This window comes from Macaca mulatta, chromosome 3 (assembly GCF_049350105.2).
Source record: "Macaca mulatta isolate MMU2019108-1 chromosome 3, T2T-MMU8v2.0, whole genome shotgun sequence".
In the NCBI taxonomy this organism is placed as follows: Eukaryota; Metazoa; Chordata; class Mammalia; order Primates; family Cercopithecidae; genus Macaca; species Macaca mulatta.
In genome coordinates this window covers 131,729,452-131,746,944 of record NC_133408.1, presented here as the reverse complement: position 1 = coordinate 131,746,944, position 17,493 = coordinate 131,729,452, and the positions used below count along the sequence as shown (strand labels likewise).

The 17,493-nt window shown below is 34.3% G+C and overlaps 2 protein-coding genes across 12 annotated transcripts in view; one reads left to right on the top strand and one right to left on the bottom strand.

The window, feature by feature from the left end:
* Positions 1-17,493, top strand: part of RUNDC3B (RUN domain containing 3B) — a 180,424-nt gene that overhangs the window by 3,882 nt on the left and 159,049 nt on the right. For 3 of the 11 annotated variants that reach the window (XM_077997088.1, XM_077997091.1, XM_077997089.1), the window contains exons 2-3: positions 1,797-1,864; positions 2,857-2,905. The exons of the other annotated variants lie outside the window; for them this stretch is intronic. The gene's annotated coding sequence lies outside the window, so the exon portion shown is untranslated. The remainder of the gene's footprint in view (positions 1-1,796; positions 1,865-2,856; positions 2,906-17,493) is intronic. 11 annotated transcript variants of the gene reach the window in all.
* ABCB1 (ATP binding cassette subfamily B member 1) overlaps positions 1-17,493 on the bottom strand; it is a 219,545-nt gene that overhangs the window by 139,644 nt on the left and 62,408 nt on the right. The window lies entirely within an intron of this gene.

Sequence of the window (17,493 nt, the reverse complement as noted above, 5' to 3'; positions counted from 1 at the left end):
GTTTTGAACTTTGAAAATGGGTTGTTTGGATAGGTAAGATAGATAAAGAGCTGAACTGAATTTTGGCTCATTGTGATTGTATATGTGTATGTATATGTAATTCATCAGTTTTTTTAGTGAACATTTACATGTCATACACTAAAAACATTTGCATGGTCCTTATTTCATCAGATAAGTACTGTTTTATCATATTTTTCATAGATTTTGGTGAAGAGATAGTAGGTCATTTGAGGACTCCAAATCTTACACACACAACTTCAAAATATTCATACACTTGACTTTGGCTCTGAGAACCAACGAGCATTTTCCCTGTATATTCCCTATCGTTTAGAACTTCAGAAAATTAAGTTGTTAAAGCCCTTCAGATTTTTAAAACTTGCATTTTTATCCATAATCAGATATTAGTCATTTTTCTGTCCTTTATAAGCTTCATTGTTTACAGAAAACCTTATATATTCCTTTGATTTTAGTTTTGGTGGCAGAGAATTAAAATCTAAATTCTCTTTCTATGACTTAACAATGTCTTATGAGCAAATTATTAAAATATACACATATAAACATTTCTGAATAACACTTGTCAAACTTTTAAGTCAATGCTTTTAAGAGAAACTTCCCATGCAAAGTCATAATTTTCCTGTTTTGTGGCTAGGAAGGACTAGTAAGAGGAATATAAGTAGTGTGATAAGCATGGCGGAGACAAATGATGATTTCACAATTCAAGTTTTTTAAATAACATATGCATAGTCTTAGTTTTCCATAGGTCATGATATTATTTCAGAACTTGAATATTATTTCAAATTACATTAGCAGCTCAGTTTTTCCATTATAGTCAGGGAATGAGAAGCTTATATTTTTATACATAATATTGGAGTTAAGTTTAAAATCGTCCATCAACTGTAGTGCTTAGCATTTATTTTGGAGTGCAGGATTTGTATAACTGAGATTTATTTAAGTGTGCAAATTTAATCCCCAACACATAATATTTACAATATTTTGGATGAATTGCTTTTAAAAAAATGATTACACTTTTCCCTGCCTTCTTGAAAAAGACTATACATATTATAATGTAATCCTTATTGATGACTTTACTCTGAATCTGCCTCTATGACTATGCCCACTGTGCAGTGGTTGTCCTTGAAGACTCTTGCAGCATGTAGAGCTTTTGCCTAAATGGCCCCAGAAGATTATGTGTTTGGAGTTCTTTAAGCTTTTGCATCCTTCTGTTTCTTCCTATCAAGTTACTTGTTATTTCTTACAACTCTTTCTATTTCTAGCAGTTCTTTTCTTTGTACTTCCCATTCTGACTTGACAATTATAATTTGTTGTGAACTAGGAAAATATGTAACTAAACTTTTCAAATGTTTATTTATTTATTTATTTTTAAAAGCACCCAGAGGCCTGAGTTAAGTTTAGTGAGCTTTAGAACTCTGAACTTCTTAACATTCTGGTTGCTAACTAATCAGAAAAACTGTCTATTCTATGCTTGAACTTGGTGGGAGAAATGCAGATATGTGAAATATTATTGAATGTTAATGACGATAAAATCTGTCTTATCCTGTTTTGTGTTGCTATAAAGTAATACCTGAGGCTGGGTAGTTTATAAAGAAAAGAGGTTTATTTAGCTCACGATTCTGTAGGTTGTACAAGAACTGTGGCCTCAGCGTCTGCTGGGCTTCTGGTGAGGGCTTTTGTGCATCATCAAACATTGGTGGAGAGAGTCAAAGCGGGAGCAGGCAGATGTGAAGAGAGACCAAACCCAAGGGGCATCCTGGTTTTATATCAACCTACTCTTCTAGGAACTGACCCATTCTCCCTTGAGACCAGTCCAGCCTTGCTAGAGTGAGAACTGGCTCACTACTGGGAGGTGAGTACCAAGCCATTCATGAGGTATCCACCCCCATGGTTACCTAAACACTTCCCGCTAGGCCCCACTTCCCAACACCATCACATTGGGGATCAAATTTCAACATGTCATTTGATGGGGGCAGACCAGCCATATACGGATTGCAGCATAATCCTTTAAAGAACTTTAAATCTGTTGGCCAGGCATGGTGGCTCACACCTGTAATCCTAGGACTTTGGGAGGCCAAGGCGGATGGATCACCTGAGGTCAAAAGTTCGAGATCAGCCTGGCCAACATGGTGAAACCCCATCTCTACTAAAAATACAAACATTAGCTGGGTGTGCTGTGGGGTGGGAGGCACCTGTGATTCCAGCTACTCGGGAGGCTGAGGCAGGAGAATTGCTTGAACCCCGGGGTGGAGGTTGCAGTGAGCCGAGATTGCACTACTTCACCCCAGCCTGGGAGAAAGAGTGAGACTCTGTCTCAAAACAAACAAACAAACAAACAAAAAACAAACAAACTTTGAATGCAGTGATTTCCTTTTTTTTTTTTTTACTATTTGCTTGAGTATGCCTCATAAGACTATTCATACCTTGGCTATAGTGATTATAATATTTTTGGCTAAAGCTCTTTTAGTCATTTTATATGTAGTAGAACTTTGGGTTTGGATTCAGCATTAGTTATATACCTTGGAAGCAGGTTCAGTATTATTAAATATTTCTAAGGATTATTCATGCTCTAATTAGTAGATGCTTACAATGGAGGTATGATGATCCTCTTTTAAACTACTAGTCCTAGAGTAGACATTTCAACATTCACAAAAGGTCATTATCTCTTCCCCCAACCAAACTGCATTCATATTAATTGACAACAGAGACTAGCTATCCCCCAGTCCTTTACTAGGGGGTATTTATTTTAACTCTGCTGCTTGATAATTGTCAAAATTTCAGTTGAGAGATGATATTCAAGGGGGAATGTTTGAAGCTTACCCACTCTTCTATTCCCTCTTACAGGTTTATAAAATATATCCCTGGGTCAGTCCAAAGCATCAGAGAGAATTGGGTATGTAGACTGCATTGCTCCACACTCTTCTATCCCCAGTTGCTTTTACCCAGTTGTATATTGGAAAGATTCCATCAGTCTGCATTGAAGGTCATCATAAGAATCTGTCACAGAGGGTCTTGAAGTTGTTGTCAAGCACATTATGATGTCAAAACGGGCTTCTTTTTTGTGAAGACTTCTGTGAGAAATCTCTGTGTTTAGTGCCAACAATTTGTATTTTCAAGCAATTGATTTATTTATATCTACTGAACACAAATGAATGTATAACTGACAACTTCATATTTTTCTCATGCAGCTGTTAGAAATCTTAGTATCAAGTCTGTAGTCAACCTCTACGAGATATGTAGGACATTGTGATAATACTTTTAGCCTTATTTCTAGCTCTACTATGCCACTATTCTTTTAATATAAATTTTTATAAGTATAAAATTTTATACTTTCCATATAGAAAAGCATACATAACATAACTTTCATTTTTTGTGGTAGGACACAATGTTGTAACTAGCACCCAGGTCAAGAGAAAGAACTGTTCAAATATCAAGACCTCCTCCTTGCTTTCTTGTAGTTCATACCCATATTAAGGATAACTACTCTCCTGGTTTTTAACACCATGGTTTGTTTTGCCTTTTTAAATATTTTAAAGGAATGGAATACTATGGTATATAACTTTTTGTGTTTAGCTTATTTTGTTCAACATTATGTTTGCAAGGTTCATCCGTTTTGTTGCATGTTGCTGTAGTTTGTTCATTTTCATTGCTGTGTCTTTTTCCATTGGATGAATATACCACGATATTTCCATTCTGTCGCTGATTGTCATTTGAGTTGCTTCTACTTTTTGATTACTACTAACTAAATATTCATTCATATTTATTTTGGTGACAATATGTACATTTTTCTGTCAGATATTATCTTGGAGTGGAATTGATGAGTCATATGGCATGCAGATATTCAGCTTCAGTAGATATGAAAGTTTTCAAAAGGAGTTGTACCAACACTCATACTACTGAGCAGTGTGTGTAGGAGTTCCAGTTTTCTGTATCCTAACTAATGCTTGAAATTTTCTTTCATTTTAGCCAATCTTGTATGTCTGTTGGGGTGTCACATGGTGGTTTTAGTTTGCATTTTCTTGATGTCTAATGAAGTCAAGCACCTTTCTGTAAGTCTGTAGGCCACTTGGAGATTTGCTTTCATGAAATGTCAATTCAAGTCACTTAGCAACTGGAATCTCTGCTTTTTGTTTATATTTTAGTTGTGTAGTTCTTTGTACATTCTGTATGGGAATCTTTTCTTGGATATGTGTAATACAAATGTCTTCCATTTGGTGGCTTTATTTTTCACTCTGTAGTACGTTTTGATGAATAGAAATTTCTGATTGGAAAATGGCCCATACATTTCCTTCATGGCTAATGTTTACTGTAATGTCTTTAAGAAGCCAGCCTACTCCAAAGTAATGAAAATATTCTTTTTTTCTTCTAAAGCTTTATTGTTTTATTTTTACATTTATATCAACAATTCATCTGTAGTTTGTTTATGGTGTGACGTACAGGGGTCAAGATTAATATTTCCCTTAAGGAAAATCAGCTGACCTGGTACCATTTATTGGAAAGACCATTGTATTAGTCTGTTCTCATGCTACTGTAAGGACATACCCGAGACTGCGTAATTTATGAAGGAAAGAGGTTTAATTGATTCACGGGTCTGCAGGGCTGGGGAGGCCTCAGGAAACTTACAAGCATGGTGGAAGGGGAATCTAACATGTCCTTCTTCACAACGCAGCAGGAGGGAGAAGAATGAGAACCAAGCAAAGGGGGAAGCCCCTTTTAAAACCATCAACTCTCATGAGCGCTTACTCACTATCATGAGACTAGCATGGGGGAAACCATCCCTATGATTCAATTACCTCCCATCGGCTCCCTCCCATGATATGTGGGGATTATGGCAACTACAATTCAAGATGAGATTTTGGTTGGGACACAGCCAAACTGTATCAACCATACTTTCTCCACTACACTCAAGCATCGCATTTATCTTAGGTGACTGGATAATTTGTGGTCTATTTCTAGACTTTCTTTTTTCCAATAGTCTATTTGTCTATCCTAAGCTAATATCATACTAAAATAATACCTATAACTTTATATTATGCCTTGATGTTTGGTAATACAAGTTTTCTAGCTTTGTTTTTCAAGATTAACTTGGCTATTCTTGGCCTTTTACAAACTAAATTTTAGAATCAACTTGTCATTTTCTGTTAACATTTTTTTCTGGGATTTTTATTAAGCTTGTACTGATACTATAAATCAGTTTTGGGAAAGCTGTCATCTTTGTAATATTAAGACTTAAATGCAACCCATGAACATAATCTATTTCTTTATATGTTTAAATATTCTATAATTTTTCTCAATAATGTAGTTTTGCATATATAGATATTTTAAATCTCTTATTAGATTTATTCTTGCATATTTGATATATTTTTGTATTATGGTAACTGAAATCATTGAAAACTTTTCATTTTCTTGTGGTTGTTGGTTTATCGATATAAACTTGACCTTTTAAAATACTGGTCTTATATCTAGCAGTCTTACCAGATTTCTTTATTAATTCTAACAGATTTTTTGCAGTTAAAAATTTTTCTTCTGAATACACAGTCATGTCATCTGCCTATTTTATTTCTTCCTTTTTCAATCTTTATGGCTTTTCTTTTTTGTCTTATTGCACTGGCTAGGACCACTAATGCAGTGTCACAGAAAACATTCAAAAGTTTATTATTAAATAGGATGTTTGCAGTAGGTTTTTCTTAGTTCTTTTCTATTTCTAAATTGCTGATAATTTTTATCATAAATGGGTGCTGATTATTGTATTATTAAGTTTTTTTTGTCTTTCAAGATAAACATGATTTTTCTCCCTTTTATTGTTTTCATAGTGAATTATGTTGACTTTTTCATGTTAAACCACTCTGGAATAAAAAAACAATGAGTTGTGATGTATTGTCTTTTTGAAATATCTTTGCATTCAGGGAGTTAATAATTTCTTTGGAATTTCTGCATATTTATTCATGGTAGAGATTGGTATGTAATTGTCCTTTCTTATAATGTTCTTGTCTGGTTTTGTCATTAAGGTTATTTGGCTTTATAAAACAAGTTGGGAAGTGTGTGTGTGTGTGTGTGTGTGTGTGTGTGTGTATGTGTATTTCCCTCCCCTGTTCTGTAGAACAGTTTGTGTAAGACTGATATTATTTCTTTCTTAAACATTTGGAAGAATTCACCAGGGAAGCAATGTGAACCGCAAATTGTCTTTGTGGGAAATCATTTAGTAACAGAATCAATTCATTTAATAAATACTGAACAATTCAGATTTCCTGTGTCTTCTGGTATGAGTTTCAGTAGGTTTTTCATGGACCATACCTATTTCATTTATATTGTCAATTTTTTTTTTTTGCTAAGACTTTTCTTAATATACTCTTAATGTCTTTTTATTATTTGAAAGATCTGTAGTGATTTCCCATTTTTCTTTCCTGATATTATAATCTCCATTTTCCCCATTTATTTTGCTAGGCATTTATTAATTTTACCAACTTTTTCAAAAAACAGCATTTGACTTTGTCGATTTTCTCTGTCGACTCCTGTTTGTTTAAAAATCTGTCTAACTTTCAAACAGTTGAAGGTTTTTTAGTTATCTTTTTATTTGTTGATTTCAAATGAATCTGTTGTGCAGAGAACATATTCTGAAAGATTTCAAGCTTTTGAAATTTGTCGATGCTTGCTTTATGATGCAGTATATGGTTAATTTCAACGTATATTTCATATGCTTTTGGAAATAATGTGTATTGTGTCATTGTTGGTTGCACGATTTATATCTGTCAGTTAAGTTAGTGTTTTAATTGCCTTGTTCATATCCTCTGTATTCTTACTTGTTTTTTTGTATACTATTTAGTATTGAGAGAGATGTGTTAAAGTCTACCTCTATGACTGTAGATTTTTGTTTCTCCTTTTAGTTTTGTCATTTTTACTATAAATATTTTGTTTTATTACTAGTTTTATGGCGATTTAGAATTGTGGTCTCTTCCTAGTAGTTTGATTCATTTTCATCATGAAATGTCCCTCATTATCTCTAACAGTGCTACTACCTTAAAGTCTGTTTTATCTGCTATTAATACAGTTATAATAGCTTTCTTTTATTAATGTTCATATGATGTCTCTTTTTCCATCTTTTACTTTCACTTTTGCTGTTTCTGGGCTGTTATATTTAGAGTGTCCTTGTAGGTAAGATAGAATTGAATTTTGCATTTTATCTAGTCTGATAGCCTTAGTATTTTAGTTATTTAGCCCATTTTAATTAATGTTATTAGCATTATATTTGGATTTATAGCTATCTTACTGTTCCTTGTATGTTTGCTTTTTTCTCTTTTCTTGCCATCTTAAATATTAATATTTTTATAGTTCCATTTATTTCATGATTCCAGTTTTTTACTTTGTGAACTTGTGAGTCATATATTCCATTTCTTTATATATGTTTATATATATTTCTATTTTTCTGGCAGTTACCTTTGATTTATTACAGTCTAATGCAAATTGTAACTTTTACTGCTTTTTCAGTAGTGTTAGAACCATTTATTTCCCCTCATCCTAAAACATACTCAGCCTCCTGAGTAACTAGGACTGCAGACATGCACCACCACACCCAGCCATTTTTTTTTTTTTTAATTTGTAGATACAGGATCTCGCGATGTTGCCCAGGCTGGTCTCGAACTGCTGGCCTCAGGCGGTCCTCCTGCCTCAGCCTCTAAAAGTGTTGGGATGACAGGCATCAGTCACCACGTGTGTCTCCATTATCTTTTTACACTCCAATTACCTTGTGTTAAAATTTACCAGGCCTCACTTGATTCATATTCTTTCCCATGGTTTCTATTCTTGTTTCTCTTTATGCTTCAGCTTGTATGTTTTCTATTGACTTCTTTTCTAGTTCATTAATTATGTCTTATGCTGTGTCTATTCTACTGTTTAATCCATTGAATGAGTTTTTAATTTCAGGTAGTCCTAGAATTTTTATTTGATTTTTTAAAATAGACTCTAACCCTCTGATTTTAAAAACCTATCTTTTTACCTATGTCCTTCATTTCTTTTAGTCTGTTGAACATGTTAATCACATTTATCTTAAAGTTCTTATTAATTTAGAATTTTGAATTATCTTTTTATCTTCTTTTATGGTCTGTTTTTTCTCTCTCTTACTCCTTTCTTTGTCATGTAGTCCTATCTTTTGTCACATCTGGAATGTTATTGAATGCCACATAATATTTATTAAGTTCTTTAATACTTTTGTTGTTCTTTTAGTACTATCATGTTTACCCTTTTGTCAACTATTATGTGTCAAAGTATTCATAAGAACATAGTATACAATAGAAATAGACCACAGTGGAGTAAACAGATGGAATGCACCACTCAATTTTAGAAAGATATCACCAACAGTTTACTAGTACCCATGGCCAATAGTGTAGGTTAATGCCCACTTTGCTTACTAGTGTTCATCTTCCTCCAGAGATACAGTAAGTAGCTGATTGCTTTCATCCAGTCAGGGACTGTGCTGAATCCAGACTGGGTTTTAACCATGGTTAGTCTTGAACAACCTACAGTTTGCTCCTGGCCTTTCAGGATTTTCAACTTAGATTTGGTATATTTTCTAGCACCCTTCCTCCAACAAGCCAAAACAACAAAATGCACTCTGATTTGGGGGCGACAGTAAACAATCACAGTAACTACTGTTTACCGAAAGCTGGCCGACAGCTGAATGTGCATTAAATGAAAGAGCTCTTCTTCCCCGCCTTCCTCTTTCACTCTGACACTAGATTGCACGTTCAAAAACAAATCCTCCAAAATACATACTGTTTTGAAAGTATTTTATGAAAGATAGAAAGTGGATGTAATGCATACATTTTGTTGTTTTAGCTAGGTAAAACGATTTATTGTCTATTATCTCCAGTGATGGTGATTGTCTTTAGAGGAGGTTAGGAAAACAATATCCCCCAAAGATTCGTATTTAACATTAGATTTTGTGATTTTTAAATCTTAGTATTTACAGAACCAAATCTTCTGTTATATTTCAGGTCTAATCTCAAAATTAATACTAATAACGATTTAAAATTTTAATAAATCTACCACAAAACATCTATGTCTTAACATGATAAGAAAATATATTTAATTTATACATGGCCAATATGCTTTTTGGAGGAAAAATATTAGATTCAGCCTTTATGACTAATAATGGAAATTTTAATTATAATAATTTTTATTTAAATTAGATTTATTTTATAGTTAAGGATAACATGGCCACAATTCAAACTCAAATATATCTGGTTTCAAAACATATATATATATTTTAATACTGTGCTGTCTTGATTGTCCGTGATACAAGTCAGCTGATGTGTGTGTTTGCATAGACAGAAACTGGGAACTTTCATTTTCTTAGCATTCTAGTGTTGATAAACCATGAACACTATATGTTATGGTTTTTTTCTGTTCTTCGTATTGTTCTATTGCTGCTTTTAATGTCTAGCTTACTAGAAAGCTCACTTATGTTAAAGTATTCTATTTGAATATTTTCATTTGTTCTTGTGTAAAGAACAATTGGATTCCCAAGGGATATGTAATCCAAGTATATAAAGTGTTCTTTATTAGAATAATTTTAATTGGGAGTTCTTTCATATGAGGTCAAATCAATTTATTTTAAGATAGGAAGTTTTCTTGGTTTGATAACTTACTAATTTTAGATGAATCTTTTTGGAAAGTTTTGTCTTTTTTATTTTAAGAGTGTACTTCTAACGTTATTTTTTATGTTTGGCAATCTGCTGTTATCAGTCTGCTTATATAGCAATACAAGATGTTAATAATAGAGTATTTCCATCCTTAAGTGTCTAGATTAGCAATTCTCTTTTAAAATAAATTTTGACAGTACAGATTGAGAAAATATTTTAAATACACATCTGTCTTTTTATTTAATTTTTAAAATTTTCCTTTTTAGAGACAGGGTCTTGCTCTGTTACCTAGGCTGGAGTGCAGACGCATGACCATAGCCCACTGTAACCTTGAATTCCTGGGTTCAAGTTATCCTCTTGCCTCAGCCTTCTGAGTTGCTTAGAATAACAGCCTATTTCCACCATGCCTGGCTAATTTTTAAATTTCTTTATAGAGATAGGGTCTCGCTTTGTTGCTCAAACTCCTGACCTCAAGCCATCGCTGTGGCCTCAGCTTTGCAAAGTGTTGGGATTACAGGTGTGAGCCACCACACCTGGCGCTGCTTTCTTCCTATAAAGTTGATTTTTACATTGGGTAAAATTTTTTTGAAATAATAAAATGTCACAAAGAGAGTTTCATGTTTCAGGGTACAAATTTCAGGGAAGATGGTTGGAACTTTTTTTGGTTCCAATAAAAGTTTATTTACAAAAACATGCAACTAGTTGCATTAGGCTTGTGGACAACAGTCTGTAGACCTCTTCTTAAAGGATATGTGAAAGGTATTTTTTCTCATTATAAAATATTTTAAATAGATTAAAATTATATTAGAAAATAAAGAGGAAAATACACATGATGTTTGAGAATTCTTTTTTTTGTTTGTTTGTGGGTGGGGGGCAGGGAGTCTCGCTCTGTTGCCAGGCTGGAGTGCAGTGGCATGATCTGGGCTCACTGCAACCTCTGCCTCCCAGGTTCAAGCAATTTTCCTGCCTCAGCCTCCCTGGTAGTTGGGACTACAGGTGCATGCCACCATGCCCAGCTAATTTTTTTTTTTTTTTTTTGTATTTTAGTAGAGACGGAATTTCACCATGTTTCCCAGGCTAGTCTCGAACTCCTGAGCTCAGGCAATCTGCCTGCCTCAGCCTCCCAAAGTGCTAGGATTACAGGCATGAGCCACTGTGCCCGGCCGAGAATTTGTAAGTTTCATAATATTTGAAAAAAGAAGGGAAATTACTTTTTTGGTTTGTTTCTTTGTTTCCGCTCTTTCACCCAGGCTGAAGTGCAGTTGGCACCATCTCGGCTCACTGTGATCTCTTCTTCCCAGGTTCAAGTGATTCTTCTGCCTCAGCCTCCTGAGTAGCTGGGACTACAAGTGTGCACCACCACACCTGGCTGACTTTTGTATTTTTAGTAGAGGTGGGGTTTCACTATGTTGGCCAGGCTGGTCTCAAACTTGTGACCTCAGATGATCCACCTGCCTTGGCCTCCCAAAGTGTTGGGATTACAGGCGTGAGCCACCGTGCCCAGACCTGCAAACTGTTGATTGCGAAACATTCTCTTGTGTTTGTGATGTAAAATATAAGAGAGCAAATAGGTCTTCCAGTGAACAGATATCTCTGGGTATTGTGCTTATTATCACCTATAGTCACTGCTTATATTATGTTTGGTGTGGATCATGTCATCTCTCTTGGAAGCCATCTTCTTGTTGATCATTGATGCTGACTGTTATTTTAATGGCAGAGGATAATTACCGCACCCCTCTGTTAGAGACTACTGAAAGCAATGGCATATAATAAGGAATATTGTAAATTTGGTTTGAAATAGTGGAGAGTTCTCTGTCTCCTATTTTGGATACTTACGTTCTATTAAAAACATCACTCTTATTAGTGACTTTAACCTTTGTGAGCTCTTTTAAGTTTTGAAATGTGATGATTCTAGATGTTTTCATGTACATTAGTTATCTTCAGATATAATTCCATGTAAAGGGATATAGCATGGTATAATAAGAAAATCTATTTTATTTGAATATTTATTTTTTTCTGAAGCATATTTGATAAATGGCCAAATAATATATGCTTGTCGTAAAGGGATAGGAATATAATTTTTTCCTACTTATTCTCTCTGTGTATATATGGATATATATATTATTAATGCAGAACATTAAATATTAAAAATGAATTTTTACTGTAAAAATAATTTCTAATAAAAACTATAGACATTTAAGAAAATTATTTTTGATTTGTCCTCACATTTAAAATTTTTAAATTATTTTTAATTATAATTATGTTACAAATCTATGAACTATGGAAGGAATTAATGTAATGTGGATGTAATTAATATGTTTTAAACAGTTTCAGTAACTCTCATTTTTCTTGCTATGTTGACAAAGGGAAAAAGGTAGTTCATGCTTTCTTAGGTTTTAAGGTTTTAGTCACAGTCATTCTTTTTTTGTTGGTTGTTTGAGACGGAGTTTTGCTCTTGTTGCTCAGGCCGGAGTGCAGTGGCATGATCTTGGCTCACTGCAACCTTCACCTCCTGGATTCAAGTGATTCTCCTATCTCAGCCTCCTGAGTAACTGGGATTACAGGCATGCGCCACCACGCCCAGCTAATTTTTTGTATTTTTGGTAGAGACGGGGTTTCATCATGTTGGCCAGGCAGGTCTTGAACTCCTGACCTCAGGTTATCCACCTGCCTCGGCCTCCCAAAGTGCAGGGATTACAGGCTTGAGCCACCATACCCGGCCCATTCTTTCTTATTTCTAAGCTAACAAAAATTTCCTTGGACTTTGAAGGTGGGAAAGAGAATCTTTTTAAATAGAGACTTTTAAGAAACTGCATTTCAAAATCTTAATTGTAAGTCTCTTTTATGTAAACTTTTGATTTTTAATTTTTATGTAAAAGCTGTTACTTAGACTTGATTTGATATTTTTAGACATTCATCAAATTGTCATTTCATGATTCAAAAATCGTTCCATTTTAGGAAACAGATGACTAATATTAATGTCATCATTATCAGGAACTAGCTCAGCATCTGTGTGATATTTCTTAGATATATTAAAATTCTTTTTACAGGTTTGATTTTTATAGCACATCTTAGTTACTGTGTTATGGAGGACAGATCTTCATTACTCTGGCATATACTCATGACTAGCTATATGATTTTAGAGAAGTGAGTATTGAGTGGGAAGAGTCGGTTAGCTGAAAGTGAAGCATAGACTCTAAGGGATTGATTTGCCTTCTGAAATTCTGGGTTGTGTTGGAGGGAGGAGAGCAGGATGTGAATGATGAAGCAAAGCTGGAAAACATTATTTTTCTTCATTACTGACTTTGATATAATAGAAATTTTTGTAATGCTTTCTCACCCTTAAATGTCTTTATGCTTGAAAATCATAGAAATTGTGTCTAAGGATATGCTTTGGGCTATTTGGACTTTGCTTTTACTTTAGTTTTTAGTTAGCTGTTGAGTTGCAAGTAATGCAGTGCTCTGATATTTGACATTTTATGTTTTTATGACACAGTATCTTCTGTAAGAATGTAACCTGGTAACATTCCTAGAAAATAGAATAATATTTGTAAATAGAAAAATATTTGTGCATTTTGTTGACTACTGATTGATCCATATATGTCTCTTGATATGAAAATATATGCACTAATAACCATGGCTTTTTCTTCCCTCTACATTTTACAAAGTAAATAGTTTGTTAGGTAATTTAGTGTTATTCCTGGAGAACAATAGTGACTAAAATCTTATCTGACTGTTAAAGGTGGAAATTGAGTTCTAACCTAGATTTTTATCTTTGATGGTTTAAGTACTTTGTTAATTTTGTTTTCAAATATAAATTTCGGTTTATTTTATGGAGGTGCATTACTATCTTAAATGGCGTAATTTTTACAAGCAGTAGGTTATTCCTTCCTTGAGCAATCTGGTTGCAGAGTTAACTTTCTTATTCCATTCTACTGAATGAAGATTAGAGAAAAGCATTCAGAAATTTCCTTCTATTCAGGTGAAAGGTGGAGGTGGAGATTGTATGCTTTTTATTTATTCATTTTAGAAACATTTCTCATTTCCTTTTCCTACACATTGTACTGATTATTCTTATTAAAAATTTGCCAAGGATTGGCAGCATTATTCTCATGTATTGTCACTGAGATGGACATAGAAAATAAAAGTTTTCAAGTCCCTTTTAAATCTGGTTTCTCTTTATCTTTTTGTTTCTATCCATTTAGTATGCGTTACATATGGCATTTATCTAACTTGACTATCCTTTAGGTACAAGAAACTAATTTTATCTGTGTTACTTCCTATATGTTGTTTCTCGTTATTGCATGATAATTTACTCCATTGATCTCCAGTTGCTGTTGTAGATAATACTGTGTAGTCGAACATTAATCTGTCTCAGCATTTCTCAATCAGGATTATTCATCTGAACCAAAGAAGACTGAAAATTATTTAAGTGATTATATTCTCAATTATCCCAAAGATATATAATGGTGTATAATTTGTATCATTCGAGTTTCATAGGAGAGTTATTTCATTACACACCAAGAATGCCATAGGGTGGCATTTCTGAAAGTGTACTTCTGGACCCGGATGCTTTCAGAGGTCCACAAGGTCAAAATTATTTTCTTAACTATTCTAAGACATTATTTGCCTTTTAAAATTCCCATTCTCTTTTGTTGTTATTATTATTGTCATTTTCTTTGTCTTTTTTATTAAAAATTCCCATTTTCTAACAAGTGTATGCTGGAGTTTTCCAGATGCTACGTAATGTGTACTATTATAATAGCTTGAATAAAAAAAGTAGTAATATAATCTAATTGTCTTATATTAAACACATTAAAGATATTTGCAAACATGTAAACAGTGCTATTCTTGCTATGTTTTTCTTTTGGAAAATGCAATTTTCATAAAAATATTTTTATGTAGCATGTAATGAATTTATTTTGTTTATAATTAGTAAATAAATACAGGCAGTTCTTACTTTGCATGGTTCCAGTATTTCATAATTTAGTTAAGTAACATCAATCCTACCTAGTAACATGGTTTCAATTTGAATTACTGCTGTAACTCAGCTGTGAGTAGTTGCATAAAATACACATTTTGCCACTGGCTCTCTAGTCCACAAACCACTATGTAACTAACAAATACACATCATAATCAGACACCAGTAATATTACTTCTTTCAACGTCTGCCTAGGATTGGTCCCTATGCATCTGAAAATGGATAATCAAAAACAGTGAATTGGCCAATTTACAGAGATGAAAGTACAGAAAAGAAATGGAAAATGATAGCTGGGTGTGGTGGCTCACGCCTGTAATCCCAGCACTTTGGGAGGTCAAGGCAGGCAGATCACGAGGTTAGGAGATCAGGACCATCCTGGCTAACATGGTGAAACCCCGGCTCTACTAAAAAAATACAAAAAATTAGCTGGGCTTGGTGGTGGGCACCTGTAGTGCCAGCTACTTAGGAGGCTGAGGCAGGAGAATGGTGTGAACTGGTGAGGCGGAGCTTACAGTGAGCTGAGATTGCAGCATTGCACTCCAGCCTGGGCGACAGAGGGAGACTCCGTCTCAAAGAAAAAAGAATGGAAAATGATAATGCTTAAAGTGAGATTTGCATGAATATAAAGGGAGTTACAGAATAAATTGATCATGGGAATGTGCACATTTCTCCTATTTAAGAGAATCTACATATACAGCCAAGGAAACTTAGTGGAGGCAAATGTTGATGTAAAAATGAGGAAAGAATGTTGAATATTGTAGGGACATGGATGCAGCTGGAAACCATCATTCTCAGCAAACTGTCACAAGAACAGAAAACCAAACGCTGCATGTTCTCACTCATAGGTGGGAATTGAACAATGTGAACACTTGGACACAGGAAGGGGAACATCACACACCAGGGCCTGTTGTGGGGCGGGGGGAGGGGGGAGGGATGGCATTAGGAGATACACCTAATGTAAATGATGAGTTAATGCGTGCAGCACACCAACATGGCACATGTATACATATGTACCAGACCTGCACATTGTGCACATGTACCCTAGGACATAAAGTATAATTAAAAAAAAAAAATGAAGAAAGTGGTTGCAACAGAAAGGATGAAAATGTCCCAGAGGAAGTGACACCGACAGAACACTTCACATTAAAGGGCTTCTCAGAGGTATTTCACAGCATTGAAAGTGTAAAGGAAAACATATTGGAAGCTAGTTCGAGAAATATGGCAGTTTGCAAAAAGACAGAAAAAGAGGCTTACGCTGTATCTTAAGTTACACTAAATGAGAAGAATGAGGCAAGCGCTGTTCAGACTACTCTTCATAAGTTTGTTACAAAGAAGTAGAACACTTGAATTCTCAATGTTTCTAATGTTTTAAAGTATAGTGTACTAAATAAATCTGTTTTACTATTTTTCATTTCCCTATGTAACCGGTTGTAAGAAAGTTTTTAATGTTTTGACAAAAATTTATAAAGGCCACAGGAAAATTATAATTTTTAATTATAAAGATGATTTTGCATGGTTTCAACTTGCAGAGTTATTGTTATGGTCCTGTACTGCTGTGCTAAGTGAGGACTGCCTGTATTTAAAATCTTTTAGTTCAATTTCTAGTATGGTAAATACTAGATATAACCCAAATCTTTCTATATTTCCCTTTATGCCTGTCTCCTGTATTTTCTGTCCTGATTGAATAACATAACTATCAAGAGTAAAACCTGAAAAAAAGCTTGTACTCTTTTATCTTCTTTATAGTTTTTATTTCCAATTATTTAACAGCTCCCCTTATCATCTTGATTCCCCACTGTCTTAGGCTCTCATATGCCATCCTTTATAGGGTATGACTGTAAAGGGCATGAGGAAGTTGTTTGAGGTGACAGGACTATTTTGTACCCTGATTTTGATGGTGATTATATGAATCTACACATGTTAAAACTCATAAACTATATGTTGGGTCTTGCCGTGATAGGACGTTTAAACATTTCTTTGCTATTCTTTCAAAATAGAGCTTACAAATAAATCAACAGGTACCCACTGAGTACAGTGTTCAAAGCATTGTCCTAGGTGCTGAGGGAGATACATCATTCAGAAAGCATGTTTCTGCCTGAAGAAATTGTGTTCTAATAAGATAAAGATGGAAAACAAATGATAGCAGTAAGATAAATCATAATCGTCTCTTAAGGGAAATAAATACAAATAAAATGTTAGTTTGTGCTAGGAATATGCAGGTGGATAATTCTCCATTGAGAAGATGACATTTGAGTTGAGACTTGGAAAATACATTGATTTTTGACAGTCAAAAATACAGACAAAGAACATTCTGATAAGGAAAAATATAGTACACTTTACAGATTTGCAGGTTTTGCTATTTATAAGCTCATAAAAACTTTGGATGTTGAAATGGTTTGTGACCTCATCCAAATCTCATCTTGAATTGTAACTCCCATAATTCCCATGTGTCATGGGAGAGACCCAGTGGTAGGTAATTGAATCATGGGGGCGGGCCTTTCCCATGCTGTTCTTGTGGTAGTAAGTCTCACGAGATTTGATAGTTTTATAAAGGGGAGTTCCCCTACACATGCTTTCTTGCCTGCTGCCCTGTAAGACAACCCTTTATTCTTCCTTCATCTTCCACCATGATTGTGAGGCCTCCCAGCCATGTGGAACTGTGAGTCAATTAAATCTCTTTCCTTTATAAATTACTCAGTCTCAGGTAAGTCTTTATTAGCAGTGTGAGAACAGACTAATACAGATGTATTCTTCTCATTAATACTCACATTCTATTTTATTCTGTTTTGTGCTCAGAAACTCTCAAAAGCATTTGAGTCTGCTGCTCAAATTCCTTACAAGTAGTAGTATTGTTTTTGAGTA